Below are 20,194 nucleotides of genomic sequence, written 5' to 3'. Positions count from 1 at the left end.
CATCAAACAAACTGAGGCAGCAGACTTTGTGAAAATTTATCATGTGTCATTCTCAAAACTTTTGGCCAGAACTGTACTGTGTAAGTATATTTGGAACAAATAATTGTCAGAACAGTACACTGAATACAGTAGTCAAGCTACCTCTATCAAGATTATGATTAGCATCTTTGTGTTTGTGTGTGTGTGTGTGTGTGTGTGTGTGTGTGTGTGTGTGTGTGTGTGTGTGTGTGTGTGTGTGTGTGTGTGTGTGTGTGTGTGTGTGTGTGTGTGCATGCATGTGTTGTGTTTGACGCACAGTATATACCCTGAGCATACCAAACATTAGGATACCTTCTGCCCACAGAATCAATTTGTCTGGGCATGGACTCTACAAGGTGTCAAAATCTTTCGACAGGGGTGCTGGCCATGTTTACTTCAATGCTTCCAACAGTGTCAAGTTGGCTGGATATTCTTTAGATGCTGGACCATTTTTGATACACCATCCATTTTCTCCCAACCATCCAGGAATGGGAAACTGCTGAGGCTGAAAAACCCAGCAGTGCTGCAGTTCTTGACACAAACCAGTGCGCCTGGCACCTATTACTATATCCCGTTCATAGGCACTTAAATATTTTGTCTTGCCCGTTCACCCTCTGAATGGCAAACACACCATCCATTTCTCAATTTTCTCAAGGCTTAAAAATCATTATTTAATCTGTCTCCTCCCCTTCATCTACACTGATTTGAAGTGGATTTAACCAGTGACATCAATAAGGAATCATAGCTTTTACCTGGATTCACCTGGTCAGTCTATGTCATGGAAAGAGCAGGTGTTATTAATGTATTGTGTATGTGAACAAGAGAAATTCATCAGGGAGAAGGGACTCCTACCTTCACAACACACCCCCTCCTGCCTTCACAACACACCCGATCCTACCTTCACAACACACCCGATCCTACCTTCACAACACCCACTCTCCTCCTTTCACAACACACCCGATCCTACCTTCACAACACCCACCCTCCTCCCTTCACAACACACCCGATCTTACCTTCACAACACCTACCCCCCTCCCTTCACAACACACCCGATCCTACCTTCACAACACACCTGCTCCTCCCTTCACAACACACCCCCTCATCCTTTCACAACACACCCCCTCATCCCTTCACAACACACCCCTTCCTCCCTTCACAACACACCCAATCCTCCCTTCACAACACCCACAATCCTCCCTTCACAACACACCCCCCCCTCCTCCCTTCACAACACCCACCCTCCTCCCTTAACAACACACCCCCTCCTCCCTTCACAACACACCCCCTCCTCCCTTCACAACACACCCCCTCCTCCCTTCAAAACACACCCCCTCCTCCCTTCACAACACGCCCACTCCTTCCTTCACAACACACTGCCTCCTCCCTTAACAGCCCACCCTCCTCCCTTCACAACACACCGCCTCCTCCCTTCACAACACCCACCATCCTCCCTTCACAACACACCGCCTCCTCCCTTCACAACACCCACCATCCTCCCTTCACAACACACCGCCTCCTCCCTTCACAACACACCCCCTCCTCCTGTTCACATCACCCACCCTCCTCCCTTCACAATACACCACCTCCTCCCTTCACAACACCCACGGCCTCCTCCATTCACAATACACCGCCTCCTCCCTTCACAACACACCGCCTCTTTCCTTCACAACACACCCCCTCCTCCCTTCACCACAACCACCATCCTCCCTTCACAACACACCGCCTCTTCCCTTCACAACACACCCCCTCCTCCCTTCACAACACACCCGATCTTACCTTCACAACACACCCGATCCTACCTTCACAACACCAACCCTCCTCCCTTCACAACACACCCCCTCCTCCCTTCACGACACACACTCTCCTCCTTTCACAACACACCCGATCCTCCCTTCACAACACACTGCCTCCTCCCTTCACAACACACCCCCTCCTCCCTTCACAACACACCCGATCCTACCTTCACAACACCAACCCTCCTCCCTTCACAACACACCCCCTCCTCCCTTCACAACACACACTCTCCTCCTTTCACAACACACCCGATCCTCCCTTCACAACACACTGCCTCCTCCCTTCACAACACACCCCCTCCTCCCTTCACAACACACCCCCTCCTCCCTTCACAACAGACCCCCTCCTCCCTTCACAACACACCCCCTCCTCCCTTCACAACACACCCCCTCCTCCCTTCACAACACACTGCCTCCTCCCTTCACAACACACCCCCTCCTCCCTTCACAACACACCCCCTCCTCCCTTCACAACAGACCCCCTCCTCCCTTCACAACACACCCTCTCCTCCCTTCACAACACACCCCCTCATCCCTTCACAACACACCCCCTCATCCCTTCACAACACACCCCCTCCTCCCTTCACAACACACCCGATCCTACCTCCACAACACACCCCCTCCTCCTTTCACAACCCTCCCAATCCTACCTTCACAACACACCCGATCCTACCTTCACAACACCCACCCTCCTCCCTTCATAACACACCCCCTCCTCCTGTTCACAACACACACCCTCCCCCTTGACAACACACCCCCTCCTCCCTTCACAACACACCGCCTCCTCCCTTCACAACACACCGCCTCCTCCCTTCACAACACACCGCCTCGTCCCTTCACAACACACCCCCTCCTCCCTTCACAACAACCACCCTCCTCCCATCACAACACCCACCCTCCTCCCTTCACAACACACCGCCTCCTCCCTTCACAACACCCACCCTCCTCCCTTCACAACACACCGCCTCCTCCCTTCACAACACCCACCCTCCTCCCTTCACACCACCCCCCCTCATCCCTTCAGAACACACAGCCCCCTCCCTTCACACCACACCCCCTCCTCCCTTCACAACACACCCAATCCTACCTTCACAACACACCCGATCCAACCATCACAACACCCACCCTCCTCCCTTCACAACACACACCCTCCTCCCTTCACAAAACACACCCGATCCTACCTTCACACCACCCACTCTCCTCCCTTCACAACACCCACCCTCCTCCCTTCACAACACACCCGATCCTACCTTCACAACACACCTGCTCCTCCCTTCACAACACACCCCCTCATCCTTTCACAACACACACCCTCATCCCTTCACAACACACCCTTCCTCCCTTCACAACACACCCGATCCTCCCTTCACAACACCCACAATCCTCCCTTCACAACACACCCCCCCCCTCCTCGCTTCACAACACCCACCCTCCTCCCTTAACAACACACCCCCTCCTCCCTTCACAACACACCCCCTCCTCCCTTCACAACACGCCCACTCCTTCCTTCACAACACACTGCCTCCTCCCTTCACAACACACCGCCTACTCCCTTCACAACACCCACCATCCTCCCTTCACAACACACCGCCTCCTGCCTTCACAACACCCACCATCCTCCCTTCACAACACACCGCCTCCTCCCTTCACAACACACCCCCTCCTCCTGTTCACATCACCCACCCTCCTCCCTTCACAATACACCACCTCCTCCCTTCACAACACCCACGGCCTCCTCCATTCACAATACACCGCCTCCTCCCTTCACAACACACCGCCTCTTTCCTTCACAACACACCCCCTCCTCCCTTCAAAACACACCCCCTCCTCTCTTCACAACACGCCCACCCTCCTCCCTTCACAACACACTGCCTCCTCCCTTCACAACACACCGCCTCCTCCCTTCACAACACCCACCATCCTCCCTTCACAACACACCGCCTCCTGCCTTCACAACACCCACCATCCTCCCTTCACAACACACCGCCTCCTCCCTTCACAACACACCCCCTCCTCCTGTTCACATCACCCACCCTCCTCCCTTCACAATACACCACCTCCTCCCTTCACAACACCCACGGCCTCCTCCATTCACAATACACCGCCTCCTCCCTTCACAACACACCGCCTCTTTCCTTCACAACACACCCCCTCCTCCCTTCACCACACCCACCATCCTCCCTTCACAACACACAGCCTCTTCCCTTCACAACACACCCCCTCCTCCCTTCACAACACACCCTCTCCTCCCTTCACAACACACCACCTCCTCCATTCACAACACCCACCCTCCTCCCTTCACAACACACCACCTCCTCCCTTCACAACACCCACCCTCCTCCCTTCACAACACACCACCTCCTCCATTCACAACACCCACCCTCCTCCCTTCACAACACACCACCTCCTCCCTTCACAACACCCACCCTCCTCCCTTCACAACACACCACCTCCTCCCTTCACAACACCTCCCTCATCCCTTCACAACACACCACCTCCTCCCTTCACAACACCCACCCTCCTCCCTTCACAACACACCATCTCCTCCCTTCACAACACCTCCCTCATCCCTTCACAACACACCGCCTCCTCCCTTCACAACACCTCCCTCATCCCTTCACAACACACCACCTCCTCCCTTAACAACCCACCCTCCTCCCTTCACAACACCCCCCTCATCCCTTCACAACACACCGCCTCTTTCCTTCACAACACACCCCCTCCTCCCTTCACAACACACCGCCTCCTCCCTTCACAACACACCCCCTCCTCCCTTCACAACACACCCCCTCATCCCTTCACAACACCCACCCACCTCCCTTCACAACACACCACCTCCTCCCTTCACAACACCCACCCTCCTCCCTTCACAACACCCCCCTCATCCCTTCACAACACACCGCCTCCTCCCTTCACAACACACCGCCTCCTCCCTTCACAACACACCGCCTCCTCCCTTCACAACACACCCCCTCATCCCTTCACAACACCCCCCTCATCCCTTCACAACACACCGCCTCCTCCCTTCACAACACCCCCCCCATCCCTTCACAACACCCACCCTCCTCCCTTCACAACACCCACCCTCCTCCCTTCACAACACCCACCCTCCTCCATTCACAACACACCCCCTCCTCCCTTCACAACACACCCCCTCCTCCCTTCACAACACACCGCCTCCTCCCTTCACAACACACCGCCCCCTCCCTTCACAACACACCGCCTCCTCCCTTCACAACACACCCCCTCATCCCTTCACAACACCCACCCACCTCCCTTCACAACACACCGCCTCCTCCCTTCACAACACACCCCCTCATCCCTTCACAACACCCACCCACCTCCCTTCACAACACACCGCCTCCTCCCTTCACAACACACCCCCTCATCCCTTCACAACACCCACCCTCCTCCCTTCACAACACACCGCCTCCTCCCTTCACAACACACCGCCTCCTCCCTTCACAACACACCGCCTCCTCCCTTCACAACACACCCCCTCATCCCTTCACAACACACCGCCTCCTCCCTTCACAACACACCGCCTCCTCCCTTCACAACACACCCCCTCATCCCTTCACAACACCCCCCTCCTCCCTTCACAACACACCGCCTCCTCCCTTCACAACACCCCCCTCCTCCCTTCACAACACCCTCCTCCCTTCACAACACCCCCCTCCTCCCTTCACAACACCCCCCTCCTCTCTTCACAACACACCGCCTCCTCCCTTCACAACACCCCCCTCCTCCCTTCACAACACCCCCCTCCTCCCTTCACAACACTGGGTCAGTCTATGTCATGAAAAGAGCAGGTGTTCTTTATGTAATAATGTCACAACACACCCCCTCCTCCCTGGCATAATGTCTCTTCTACTGGAGCCAGCAGACAGGCAGACTGGTCCATTGGCATGCAGTACATATAGAGAAGTTGTTAGAGGCCTGTGAGATGAGGTGCCATGGACTATAGCTGGAACCCAGCTATAAAACCAAATGAGGCAAGGAAACATTGTGTTTAGCCCTCCCTGCAGACACATCCTAGGACATTATCCAGGACAATGGTAGCTCCGCTCCCTCAGTCTAATGAAGTATCATTCTGCAGTGTGCGTTGCTACTGTACTCACAGTGACGGAGTCTCTCACTGACACACACCTGTCGCAGGCTACTTCACTCTGCACACACACACACACACACACACACACACACACACACACACACACACACACACACACACACACACACACACACACACACACACACACACACACACACACACACACACACACACACCAGCCCTGGTCGAAATCACTTCAGTCACTGAAGTGGCTGATAGCACAACCTGTAAGGCATGTATGTCAGTAACGCATCTTGCGCTGAGCTGCAGTAGAGAAAAGGGCCAGAAGGAGAGATGCATTCATGGCCATGGAGCAGTGGACTGAAGGAGAGATGATACATACATGGCCATGGAGCAGTGGACTGAAGGAGAGATGATACATACATGGCCATGGAGCAGTGGACTGAAGGAGAGATGATACATACATGGCCATGGAGCAGTGGACTGAAGGAGAGATGATACATACATGGCCATGGAGCAGTGGACTGAAGGAGAGATGATACATACATGGCCATGGAGCAGTGGACTGAAGGAGAGATGATACATACATGGCCATGGAGCAGTGGACTGAAGGAGAGATGATACATACATGGCCATGGAGCAGAGAACTGAAGGAGAGATGATACATACATGGCCATGGAGCAGTGGACTGAAGGAGAGATGATACATACATGGCCATGGAGCAGAGAACTGAAGGAGAGATGATACATACATGGCCATGGAGCAGTGGACTGAAGGAGAGATGATACATACATGGCCATGGAGCAGAGAACTGAAGGAGAGATGATACATACATGGCCATGGAGCAGAGAACTGAAGGAGAGATGATACATACATGGCCATGGAGCAGTGGACTGAAGGAGAGATGATACATACATGGCCATGGAGCAGTGGACTGAAGGAGAGATGATACATACATGGCCATGGAGCAGAGAACTGAAGGAGAGATGATACATACATGGCCATGGAGCAGAGAACTGAAGGAGAGATGATACATACATGGCCATGGAGCAGAGAACTGAAGGAGAGATGATACATACATGGCCATGGAGCAGTGGACTGAAGGAGAGATGATACATACATGGCCATGGAGCAGTGGACTGAAGGAGAGATGATACATACATGGCCATGGAGCAGAGGACTGAAGGAGAGATGATATATACATGGCCATGGAGCAGAGGACTGAAGGAGAGATGATACATACATGGCCATGGAGCAGAGAACAGATTGAGAGATGATACATTCATGGCCATGGAGCAGAGGACTGAAGGAGAGACTGTGCTGGGGGCAGGTGATGCATTTCCTCCCGATGGAGACTTGCTCTGTGATAGGCTGCCTCAGCAGGAACCAAAACAACGTAGGAGGGAGCTGGATGCTACCCTGTGTCTGTGCATTTGTGTGTGATTGGGAATGGATTTAAGGATTATCAAGATGTGATACACTCTCCAATTAGTGGTGTACTCCTCTCCTGCTCAGCTGGCTCATGACTGCCCTGGCAGGACGATGTGTTTGTTTATCCCTGGCATATTAGCCGCCATGCTTTGTTGGTTCGGGACATGACCAACTGATAAGCACTGGCATCATTTAAACTGGATTATAGACTCCCAAACACACGCACGTTAGTGATGCACGGGCCAGCTGTTTGTTCACCCACACTCGCTCGTAATTGCTAATAACCCATCCGCAACCGCCCGGCTATATGTGATACAGCAATAAATCTGAGGCCCTCACCTGATAATATAGAAAATGCGCTGTACAGTTTTGGTTTATAATCTCTGACATTTTGGTGTGCTATTTGTTAGTCAACTTGTCTATAGATACAGGAAGCTTCTATTCTGTCATTACTTGTTACCCTAGAATACTAAATAAACCTCTGTTACCCAGAATAATGCCATAAATCGATAGAATGAATGCTTCAATCTAGTTGACATCGGTAAAGTTCTCTTTCATCTCTGCTTCTCTCACGCAGCAAAGAAAATAGTATGTGGCATTTCAAAAATGTACTGTAGCATGCTTTAAACACCCGGGTGTCATACTCATGAATGAATAGTACTTCAACAGTAGAACCTTATCCTCCAGCCCCTGATAAAATACTGTCTGAATGCAGCAAAGTATCAGTGTGTGAGAAATTCAATAATTTGAAAAACCTCCATTTGGAAAGAGCCTGAATGGTGCGGCAACACCAGCAGTCATGTTTGTTCTGATAAATAATACATTGTTCTTTTCTGCTCTCTGCACTCTCTGTTGACAGCACTCAAAACTGCCTCCCACTCACACAAGTCTGGCAGAAGTACCACACAACGACTTGAAAGGTGACGGGAAAGGGAGACAACGAGCGTTAGGAAAAAAGAGATTCTATTTTGCAGATCATCATGCGAACACGACCCGGGGGAGCAGCGAGCACAAAGACTTCACACAGTTAGCCTGCTGCGCTGTGGTGCGGAAGAGGTCTAGAAGATGGGGTGGGCAGAGAGAGAAAAGGGACAGATCCACAAATATTCCCACATTGGGGTCTCTGTGGCTCTCTGACTGTGTGCAGGGGTTGCAGCAGCACTGTACTGTAGCAGAGAAAATTGTTTCTCCAAAGCCTCGCCTCACAACTGAGGATATATTGTGCAATATTCGCACTGCTTAAATTCACTGGAACAGAGACAGTGTTAGTGAGAAATAATATATGCCCTGCAAATGTTTCATCGGCTCTGTCTCTGGCCAAAAGTAGTGCACTACTTAGGGAATAGGATGCCATTTCATATTTCATACTGTTCTAGAGCAGGTATTACATCAGGCAGCCAGGTGAGATGTACCTGTTCTGCAAGCTCACAAACACATTCCCAGAACATTAATAAGACAAGTATATCTAACAAATCCTCACAAAATGTTCTCTGCGGGATTCTAAGAACATTGTTGTAGGAGGATTCCAGCAGTTATTTTGAGTAGCTACACATTCCTGATGATTTGCTAGGCACCAGCGTTGCTATGCAGATCACTACATCAGAGCATCTGATGACAAGTGAAACGAGAGCGTTTTTTATTTGCCTGCTCCCTTGAGAAATCACACTGTAACCTAAGTCTAACACACAAAACATAAGGAGCCACATAAGCCATTATATGTGTTTTGAATCCTATAGACTATGTGTGTGTGTGTGTGTGTGTGTGTGTGTGTGTGTGTGTGTGTGTGTGTGTGCGTGCGTGCGTGCGTGCGTGTGTGTGTGTGAGGTTTATGACGTGAGAGGGCCAGTGAGAGGTGCAGTCAGGGCCCCTGTGGAGCAACTTCCTTCTAATGAGAAACACACACTGTAGTCCCCAGGCTTTCCAGCTTCCTGGCCTGACAGACACACTGTAGTCCCCAGGCTTTCCAGCTTCCTGGCCTGACAGACACTCTGTAGTCCCCAGGCTTTCCAGCTTCCTGGCCTGGCAGACAGGACAGGAGAAGCTACCCTGCAGTGGCTTCACATGTTGTCAGCCCAGCCCACACAGACACACTTTCATACTGTACAGTTAAAACCAGACCTAGGTTTTAATAGTATTTTTCTTCCATCAATAGTTCAGCTATGTTTGATCGAGCTTGCCAGGCGTAATGTAACAAATAGAATAGTCCCAAAAGTTGTGACGGAACAAAACAATTCAGGCCCCTGTGTGATGTCTTCCACTTTCCTATCAGTTGAAATTACACAATTATTGGTGCCATAAAAAGCAGAGGTCTTACGTGATAAGACACTTGTTTATCAGGTACATTGACCTCCGAAAGGATCAACAGCCTCTGTCTAAATCCTAAATGGCACCTTATTCCATATATACTGCAGTATATATATATATACTGCATTTTGGACCAGAAACCGGTGGCCCCAGCTCAAAAGTAGTGCACTATAAAGGTAACAGGTTGCCAATTGGGATGCAACCTCTGGCTCAGCTCAGTAGGAGAGCAAATGTCATAGGTGACATTCCTAAACACTTCCAAACCGGAGGCCTAATTTGAAATGATCTTAGTGAATGGCTCACATGGATCTCTTGATGTTTAAATCACCAGATGAAATCTATTGTTTTCCACGTAATCAAATATCTTTATCCGTCTCTTTTTACTGCCATATTGCACAACACCAACAATATAGTCAACAAGTTGCAATAGGAAAATAAAAGCTATTGTGATTTACTTGTGCTGGTGTGAAGTCATGGAATGTATTTTATGGCATTGGGAAGATAAGTGTTGTGTAAGAGTACTGAATAAAACATTAAAGGGAGCATATTAGAGAGTTTCAGTGTTAAGTGGACATTAATTAAGTGATAATGCCAGAGAAGCCGGGGTTTGGAGGATATATTGGCATGGGTGTTGTTCGGCAAACTGTGCCAATGTATCCTCCAAACACCGGCTTTGAATGCATTATGACTTTTATGCAATAAGTTAATAAGTTACAAACATATTCAAATAATGACTGTCATTAAAAACTTTATTTTTATGAAATCATTCATACTATTTCATCTGTCCACGAGATATGGTCCCGACACAAGTACAGGGCTGCTGCTCAAGCCGGCTGGTCGTTCGTTCTATTGCTTCGGTTGCCAGAAACGCAACCCAGTTGTTAAATATTTTTGTTCTAAATCTATGGATGCAACCCAGTCATTCATTCTAAATGTTCCATTGCCATGATGGCTAGCAATGTTCTTATCCCTTGCTTGCTAGCTAGCCAACTTTGGTTAACAGCATTCGCATTCGCGTTTGTTTAATCTTTTTTCTAGTGAATATTTTTTGATACACCCATAACAATGAGCTAATGATGTGCGATTTCACCTGGCATAGAACATGTGCTCTCTCACCATTCCACTATTCAAAATAGATAGCCAACAACACAGCTAACACAACCACTGCAAACTGAAGCTGGAATGACAGAAAACAAACTGCATTTCGTGTTTTTCTATTGATATTTTCTTTGTATACAGTTGAAGTGGGAAGTCTACATATACCTTAGCAAAATACATTTAAACTCAGTTTTTCACATTTCCTGACATTTAATCCTAGTAAAAATGCCCTGTCTTAGGTCAGTTAGGATCACCACTTTATTTTAAGAACGTGAAATGTCAGAATAATAGTAGAGAGAATGATTTATTTCAGCTTTTATTTATTTCATCACATTCCCAGTGGGTCAGAAGTTTACATACACTCAATTAGTATGTGGTAGCATTGCCTTTAAATTGTTTAACTTGGGTCAAACGTTTTGGGTAGCCTTCCACAAGCTTCTCACAATAAGTTTGGTGAATTTTGGCCAATTCTTCCTGGCACGTCTTTTCAGTTCTGCCCACAAATGTTCTATTGGATTGAGGTCAGAGCTTTGTGATGGACACTCCAATACCTTGCCATTGTTGTCCTTAATCCATTTTGCCACAACTTTGGAAGTATGCCTGGGGTCATTGTCCATTTGGAAGACCCATTTGCGACCAAGCTTTAACTTCCTGACTGATGTCTTGAGATGTTGCTTCAATATATCCACATAATCTTTCTTCCTCGTGAAGCCATCCATTTTGTGAAGTGCACCAGTCCCTCCTGCAGCCAAGCACCCCCACAACATGTTGCTGCCACCCCTGTGCTTCACGGCTGGGATGATGCTCTTCGGCTTGCAAGCCTCCCCCTTTTTCCTCCAAAGACAGAGATGGTCAATATGGCTGAACAGTTCTATTTTTGTTTCATCCGACCAGAGGACATTGCTCCAAAAAGTATGATCTTTGTCCCCATGTGCGGTTGCAAATCATAGCCTGGCTTTTTTATGGTGGTTTTGGAGCAGTGACTACTTCCTTGCTGAGCGGCTTTTCAGGTTATGTTGATATAGGACTTTTTTTACTGTGGATATATATACTGTTGTACCTGTTTCCTCCAGCATCTTCACAAGGTCCTTTGCTGTTGTTCTGGGATTGATTTGCACTTTTCGCACCAAAGTACGTTCATCTCTAGGAGACAGAACACGTCTCCTTCCTGAGCGGTATGACAGCTGTGTGGTCCAATGGTGTTTATACTTGCGTACTATTGTTTGTACAGATGAGTGTGGTACCTTCAGGCATTTGGAAATTGCTCCCAAGGATGAACCAGACTTGTGGAGTTCTACAATTTTTTTCTGAGGTCTTGGCTGGTTTCTTTTGATTTTCCCATAATGTCAAGCAATGAGGCACTGAGTATGAAGGTAGGCCTTGAAATACATCCACAGGTACACCTCCAATTGACTCAAATGTTGTCAATTAGCCTTTCAGAAGCTTCTACAGCCATTACATCATTTTCTGGAATTTTCTAAGCTGTTCAAGGGCACAGTCTTAGTGTATGTAAACTTCTGACCCACTGGAAATGTGATACAGTGAATTTTAAGTGAAATAATCTGGATGTAAACAATTGTTGGAAAAATGAATTGTGTCGTGCACAAAGTAGATGTCCTAACCGACTTGCCAAAACTATAGTTTGTTAACAAGACATGTGGTTGAAAAACGAGTTTTAATGACTCCAACCTTAGTGTATGTAAACTTCCGACTTCAACCGTACATCCATAACAATTATGCTGAATCATGATTCCACTGGCTGAGAAAAGCGGCCAGCTATGACTCCCGACACGTTCATTACCATAGGACAACTGGAGATCAAATTTCAATATTGAAACAATGTTGGAGAAAATGTTGGAGAGACAGACAGCAAGGTTATTACAAATCTCCACTGTTGAAAATCAAATTCTAGTCTAAAGATAATGCCAAGATGCTTTTTACAGTGTAGATCTAGTATATACAGAACATTTCCTGGCTGAGCTGATGAGACAGTGGAATGCGCTGTCAGAAGGAACAGAATAAATAAGCATTTCAACATCATAGATTTAGCCGGTGGTAAGTTATTAATTATAAACTGGGTGGTTTGAGCTCTGAATTGATTGGCTGAAGGCCATGGTATATCAGACCGTATACCACATGTATGACAAAACATTGCTTTTTACTGCACTAATTACAATTGGTAACCAGTTTATAATCGCAATAAGGCACCTTGGGGGTTTGTGATATATGGCCAAAATACCACAGCTAAGGGCTGTGGCCAGTCACTCCGTGGTGCGTCGTGCATAAGAACAGCCCTTAGCTGTGGTATATTGGCCACACCTCCTCGGGCCTTATTGCTTAAATAGAAACTGTCTGGAATGCGGTTTTAACCAATCATTATCCAGGATTAGACCCACCCGTTGTATAAATGTGATAGTACTGTATTCAAACACATACTTAATCACATTCTTAAGATAATTGCAATACTTGAATCAACCTAAGATATTAACAAACATACTGAATGTAACAGTAAAGGTAGCATAAAAGAGGGATTCAGTGTTGAATGGACATTAAAAGTTAATGGTACTAATTACTTGTTTTAAAATAATAATCTTTATCATACTTTTTTAAATCAATTAACATTACAATTACAGCAATGTTAGATGGTGACATCATGGTGTAAGCTTCTGATGAGAATGTGTGGCAGTAAATCTAACCAGTCTCAGACACAGTAGGAGAGAGGGTTTTTCTCTTTTCAGAATCACTCTCATTCTTTCTGGCAGCCCTAGCTATTTTTAAGCCTCTTCTTGCATTGCTAGCTGTCTTCCCTTAAGACTATAAACTCTTTTTGTGTCGACAACACATTTTTAGACTCGCCGATGTGCAACCACACCGAGCACCTAACTGTGATCTGACAGTGAGTGTATGTACCCCATCCTTCCTGAACAACACACATACACACATACATACAAACACACACACACACACACACACACACACACACACACAGTGAGGAGCGACCGGGAATTTTCCACTTTCTGTCTTATTAATTCCTTCCATTAGAAATCCTCCTAAATTTGACGTGAAGCATGTCATGTTCATTAGAGAGAGTGCTGCTCCCCCCTAGGATGCTGTGCAGTAATGAGATCACTGTGTGTGTGTGTGTGTGTGTGTGTGTGTGTGTGTGTGTGTGTGTGTGTGTGTGTGTGTGTGTGTGTGTGTGTGTACGTGCGTGCGTGTGGGTGGTTGTGTGTAACACTAAAATGGGGCTCTCAGGAGAAAACCCCAAACAACATGATTGCATTAGCATGTCTGGTTCACGGGTTCACCCTCTTTGTTGTCTAGCTACCTCACCCCAGCCTTGACCTCCACATATATCAACCAAGACTAATAAATGTGATTTATTATTGCATGTATTAGTTACCATGATACAATATTCTACTAACTAACTTGTAAGTGTAAGACATTAATTAAACTTCTTCAGGATTGGTGGATCCCCTGTGGGAAGGTTGAGCTAACATAGGCTCATGCAATAAGCATGAGGTTGTAAGTAACAAGAAAATTTCCCAGGACATAGAAATAACTGATATTGGCAGAAAGCTTAAATTCTTGTTAATCTAACTGCACTGTCCAATTTACAGTAGCTACTACAGTGAAAAGAATGTGGGCAGTCTTGATACAACAGTTTGAACAGAAATGCAATAGTTCATTGGATCAGTCTAAAACATTGCACATACACTAATGCCATCATGTGCCCAAAATCTAAATTGTACCTTGGGCTGGAATAATGCATTATGGCCTTTCTCTTGCATTTCAAACTGATGGAACAAAAAAAATACATTGTATTTGTCTGTATTACCTTTTATCAGATCGAATGTGTTATATTTTCCTACATTATTTTCACATTTCCACAAGCTTCAAAGTGTTTCCTTTCAAATGGTACCAAGAATATGCATTTCCTTGCTTCAGGGCCTGAGCAACAGGCAGTTAGATTTGGGTATGAAAATATTTCAGTTGTTGTGTATATTACATTTGTCTTGTTTTTTTCATTCAAGTCATCATCTCATCTCTATAGAGCTGCTGCCTATGCTGTCTGACAAAATCACTATTTTAGTAGAGCTTCAAAGTAAATAAGGCACACTTTTATGACTACTGAATACCAACTATCAATCACTTAGATCTTGTATTTTCAATATATATACCTTGCGAAGCAACAACTGCTCTCTATATCCACTCACCATCACGCGATATTCTGTCTTTTCCATTTCAGGCATAAAATAAACGCAGGACAAGTAAATGAGCCATGGATTATGGTAACTGTAGTTAATTACCACGTTTAATGCGCTAAACTATGTTGAATATTAGCCTGTTGGAAACTACAACTCCCTACCACATTGCACAGTTCAGGCTGGATCAAATTTATCTCTAGAGAAATTGCAATGTGCAATGGTGAAGAAAATGCACTGTTCAAAGGGTAGCAAAAAAGCCAGCTATGCTGTACTGTAGTCACCCTGGGGTAGCATGGACATCAACCATGTTTGTTTTGTCAACAGAGAGAAACAGTTGACATTCCTAGGCTAACAATGCCCCAACCCAACGGCCATGGGTAGAAGGGTTGGGGGAAGGTGGCCTGATCTCTACTCACTGTAACACGTGTGCTAGTATACCTGCATGTGTTTTATGCATTGTTGCATCATTGCAGTACTACTGTACTACGCTACTACTACTAACCTACTGTACTACTGTACTGCACTACTACTACTACTAACCTACTGTACTACTGTACTGCACTACTACTACTACTGACCTACTGTATTATTGTACTACTGTACTACACTACTACTACTAACCTACTGTACTACTGTACTACACTACTACTACTACTAACCTACTGTATTATTGTACTACTGTACTACACTACTACTACTAACCTACTGTACTACTGTACTACACTACTACTACTACTAACCTACTGTATTATTGTACTACTGTACTACACTACTACTACTACTAACCTACTGTATTATTGTACTACTGTACTACACTACTACTACTAACCTACTGTACTACTGTACTGCACTACTACTAACCTACTGTAGTACTGTACTACACTACTACTACTACGAACCTACTAACATACTGTACTACTGTACTGCACTACTACTACTACTAACCTACTGCACTACTGTACTACACTACTACTAACCTACTAACCTACTGTACTGCACTACTATTAAGCTACTGTAATGTAGTACTACTCATACTAACCTACTGTACTGCACTACTACTACTAGTAACTTACTGTACTACTGTACTGCACTACTACTACTACTAACTTACTCTACTACACTACTACTACTACTAACCTACTGTACATTGAGCCAGCAGCATACCACCCTTCATACTACCGTGCATTCCTGGATGGGAGACCAGATGCTGCTAGAAGTGGTGTTGGAGGGCCAGTAGGAGGCACTCTTTCCTGTGGTCTTAAAAAATATCCCAATTGGGGACACTGCCCTGTGTAGGGTGCTGTCTTTCGGATGGGACGTTAAACGGGTGTCCTGACTCTCTGAGGTCATTAAAGATCCCATGGCACTTATCGTAAGAGTAGGGGTGATAACCCCGGTGTCCTGGCTAAATTCCCAATTCGGGCCTCAAACCATCACGGTCACCTAATAATCCCCAGGTTACAATTGGCTCATTCATCCCCCTCCTCTCCCTTGTAACTATTCCCCAGGTCGTTGCTGCAAATGAGAACATGTTCTCAGTCAACTTACCTGGTAAAATAACGGATAAATAAATATAACTACTAACCTACTGTACTACTACTACTATCCGACTGTACTACTCTACTACACTACTACTAACCTACTGTACTGCGCTAATACCACCACTGTACTGCGCTACTACTAACCTACTGCACTACTACTACTACTAACCCACTGTACTGCACTACTACTACTAACCTACTGCACTACTACTACTATGAATATACTATATTACTGTACCGCACTAACCACTAACCTACTGTAATGTAGTACTACTAACCTACTGCACTACTACTAACCTACTGTACTACTGTAATGTAGTACTACTAACCTACTGTAATGCACTACTACTACTAACATACTGTACTACTGTACTGCACTACTACTACTACAACTAACCTACTGTAATGTAGTACTACTACTACTAAACTACTGTACTGCACTACTACTACTACTAACCTACTGTAATGTAGTACTAACCTGCTGTACTACTGTACTGCACTACTACTACTACTACTAACCTACTGTACTGCATTACTACTAACCTACTGTACTGCATTACTACTACCACTACTGTACTACTACTACTAACCTACTGCACTACTACTAACCTACTGTACTGCATTACTACTACTACTAACCTACTGCACTACTGTACAGCACAACTACTACCACTAACCTACTGTACTACTGTACTGCACTACTACTAACACACTGTACTGCACTACCACTACTACTACTAATCTACTGTACTACTGTACTGCACTACTACAACCACTAACCTACTGCACTACTACTAACCTACTGTACTGCACTGCTACTACTACTACTAACATATTGTACTACTGTACTGCACTACAACTACTATTAACTTACGGTACTACTGTACTACACTACTACTACTACTACTAACCTACTGTACTACTGCACTGCACTACTACTACTACTACTACTACTACTAACCTACTGTACTGTACTGCACTACTACTAACCTACTGTACTACTGTACTGTACTGCACTACTACTAGCCTACTGTACTACTGTACTGCAGTACTACTACTACTAACCTACTGTACTACTGTACTGCACTACTACTACTACTAGCCTACTGTACTACTGTACTGCACTACTACTACTACTACTACTAACCTACTGTACTACTGTACTGCACTACTACTACTACTAACCTACTGTACTACTGTACTGCAGTACTACTAACACACTGTACTGCACTACTACTACTACTAACCTACTGTACTACTGTACTGTACTGCACTACTACTAGCCTACTGTACTACTGTACTGCACTACTACTACTACTAGCCTACTGTACTACTGTACTGCACTACTACTACTACTACTAACCTACTGTACTACTGTACTGCACTACTACTACTACTAACCTACTGTACTACTGTACTGCAGTACTACTACTACTAACCTACTGTACTGTACTGCACTACTACTAGCCTACTGTACTACTGTACTGCAGTACTACTACTACTAGCCTACTGTACTACTGTACTGCACTACTACTACTACTAGCCTACTGTACTACTGTACTGCAGTACTACTACTACTAACCTACTGTACTACTGTACTGCACTACTCCTACTACTAGCCTACTGTACTACTGTACTGCACTACTACTACTACTAACCTACTGTACTGCACTACTACTACCACTAACCTACTAACCTACTGCACTGCACTACTACTAACCTACTGTGCTGCATTACAACTAACCTACTGTGCTAGACTACTACTAGTACTACTAACCTACTGTTCTGCTGTACAGCACTACTACTACTACTACTACTAACCTACTGTACTGCACTACTACTACTACTAACCTACTGTACTGCACTACTACTACTAACCTACTGTACTACTGCACTGCACTACCACTAGTACTACTAACCTACTGTACTGCACTACTACAACCACTAACCTACTAACCTACTGTACTGCACTACTACTAACCTACTGTACAACTGTACTGCACAACTACTACCACTAACCTACTGTACTGCACTACTACTAACCTACTGTACTACTGTACTGCACTACTACTACTACTAACTTATGAACCTACTGTACTGCACTACTTCTTACCTACTGTACTACTGTACTGCACTACTACTAACCTACTGTAATGTACTACTAATACTACTAACCTTCTGTACTACTGTACTACAGTACTGCACTACTACTACTAACCTACTGTACTGCACTACTACTACTACTAACCTACGAACCTACTGTAATGCACTACTACTACTAACCTACTGTACTACTGTACTGAACTACTACTACTACTAACCTACTGTACTACTGTACCGCACTACTAGTACTACTAACCTACTGTATGACTCTACTGCACTACTACTACTACTAACCTACTGTAATGCACTACTACTACTAACCTACTGTACTACTGTACTGCACTACTACTAACCTACTGTACTACACTACTAGTACTACTAACCTACTGTACTACTGTACTGCACTACTACTAAGCTACTGTACTGCACTACTACTACTACTACTAACCTACTGTACTACTGTACTGCACTACTACTACTACTAACCTACGGTATTACTATACTGCACTACTACTACTAACCTACTGTATTACTATACTGCACTACTACTACTACTAACCTACTGTATTACTATACTGCACTACTACTACTACTAACCTACTGTATTACTATACTGCACTACTACTACTACTAACCTACTGTACTATTGTAATGTACAGGTAACTGCCAAAATAAAGGAAACACTTGAGCAAATGATGGATGCAAAGTATAAAAGCAGGTGCTTCCACAAAGGTGTGGTTCCAGAGTTAATTAAGCAATTACGATCCCATCCCCAATGACGGGATGGTGGCCCGAGTTCACAAGTTAGGGAACCACTGGACTAGACTCAGATTCCTACTGTATACTTGAGAGTACTATTCCTACTGGTACTTGAGAGTACTAGAAGTAGTCTCAATAGGTAAGACCCCTGCCATTGTGTGCCATTAGAAGAGGAAGGTTGGTTGGTTGAGGATGGGTTAGAACAACATGAATGCTGAAAAGGCTGCGTGATAGAGAAGCTCTTAGAATCACTGGAATTCATTCACTGAATAAGAAGCCCAGAACAAACAGAGTGAGAGTGTTCCTTTTGAACACAAAACACTTTCCTCAGAACACAAAACCTGAAAGGGTTCTCAAGACTCCACACTATTTCCAGACTGTCTCAAGTCAGATATCTCAACATTTGTAAAAGCAGCGAGAGATTGGAGAGATTCCACAAGACAACATCTCATGATACTAATGTGAGTGAACAGCAGAGAGAGATCAAACACCAGCACTGCTGACGGATCACAACAGGATGGATCATTAGATAGCTAAGATCTGTTTTGGTTGGGAGAGATATATATAACAGTGAACAAACAGAACACTTAGTTCAAGCAGGGATTTGATTCATTTCATGTGTCACAGCATTGTTTCCTTAACATCCTCACTTTACAAAGTGATAAATGTAGGCCTCGTGCCTACAACACTTTTGTCTCTGGAAAATATCTCTGCAAAGCCATACTACTACATGCCAATAGAGGAGCAATCCCAGAAAGCAACAGTGGTTGATGTCAAATGAACCCGTTTACAACCAGTTCTACAGTCTTGTATTGACGTCATTTAAATTTTGACAATAATGACTTCATTTGGATCGTAGGAAATAGA

The 20,194-nt window shown here is 45.4% G+C and overlaps 1 protein-coding gene across 21 annotated transcripts in view; it reads right to left on the bottom strand.

The window, feature by feature from the left end:
- Positions 1 to 20,194, bottom strand: part of ptprfa (protein tyrosine phosphatase receptor type Fa) — a 399,275-nt gene that overhangs the window by 232,158 nt on the left and 146,923 nt on the right. The gene's annotated exons all lie outside the window — the stretch shown is intronic.

The sequence above is a fragment of the Oncorhynchus mykiss genome, chromosome 5, assembly GCF_013265735.2.
Source record: "Oncorhynchus mykiss isolate Arlee chromosome 5, USDA_OmykA_1.1, whole genome shotgun sequence".
Taxonomy (NCBI): domain Eukaryota; kingdom Metazoa; phylum Chordata; class Actinopteri; order Salmoniformes; family Salmonidae; genus Oncorhynchus; species Oncorhynchus mykiss.
Note: the sequence above shows the minus strand (reverse complement) of the source record. Positions and strands in the feature narration are given on the sequence as shown.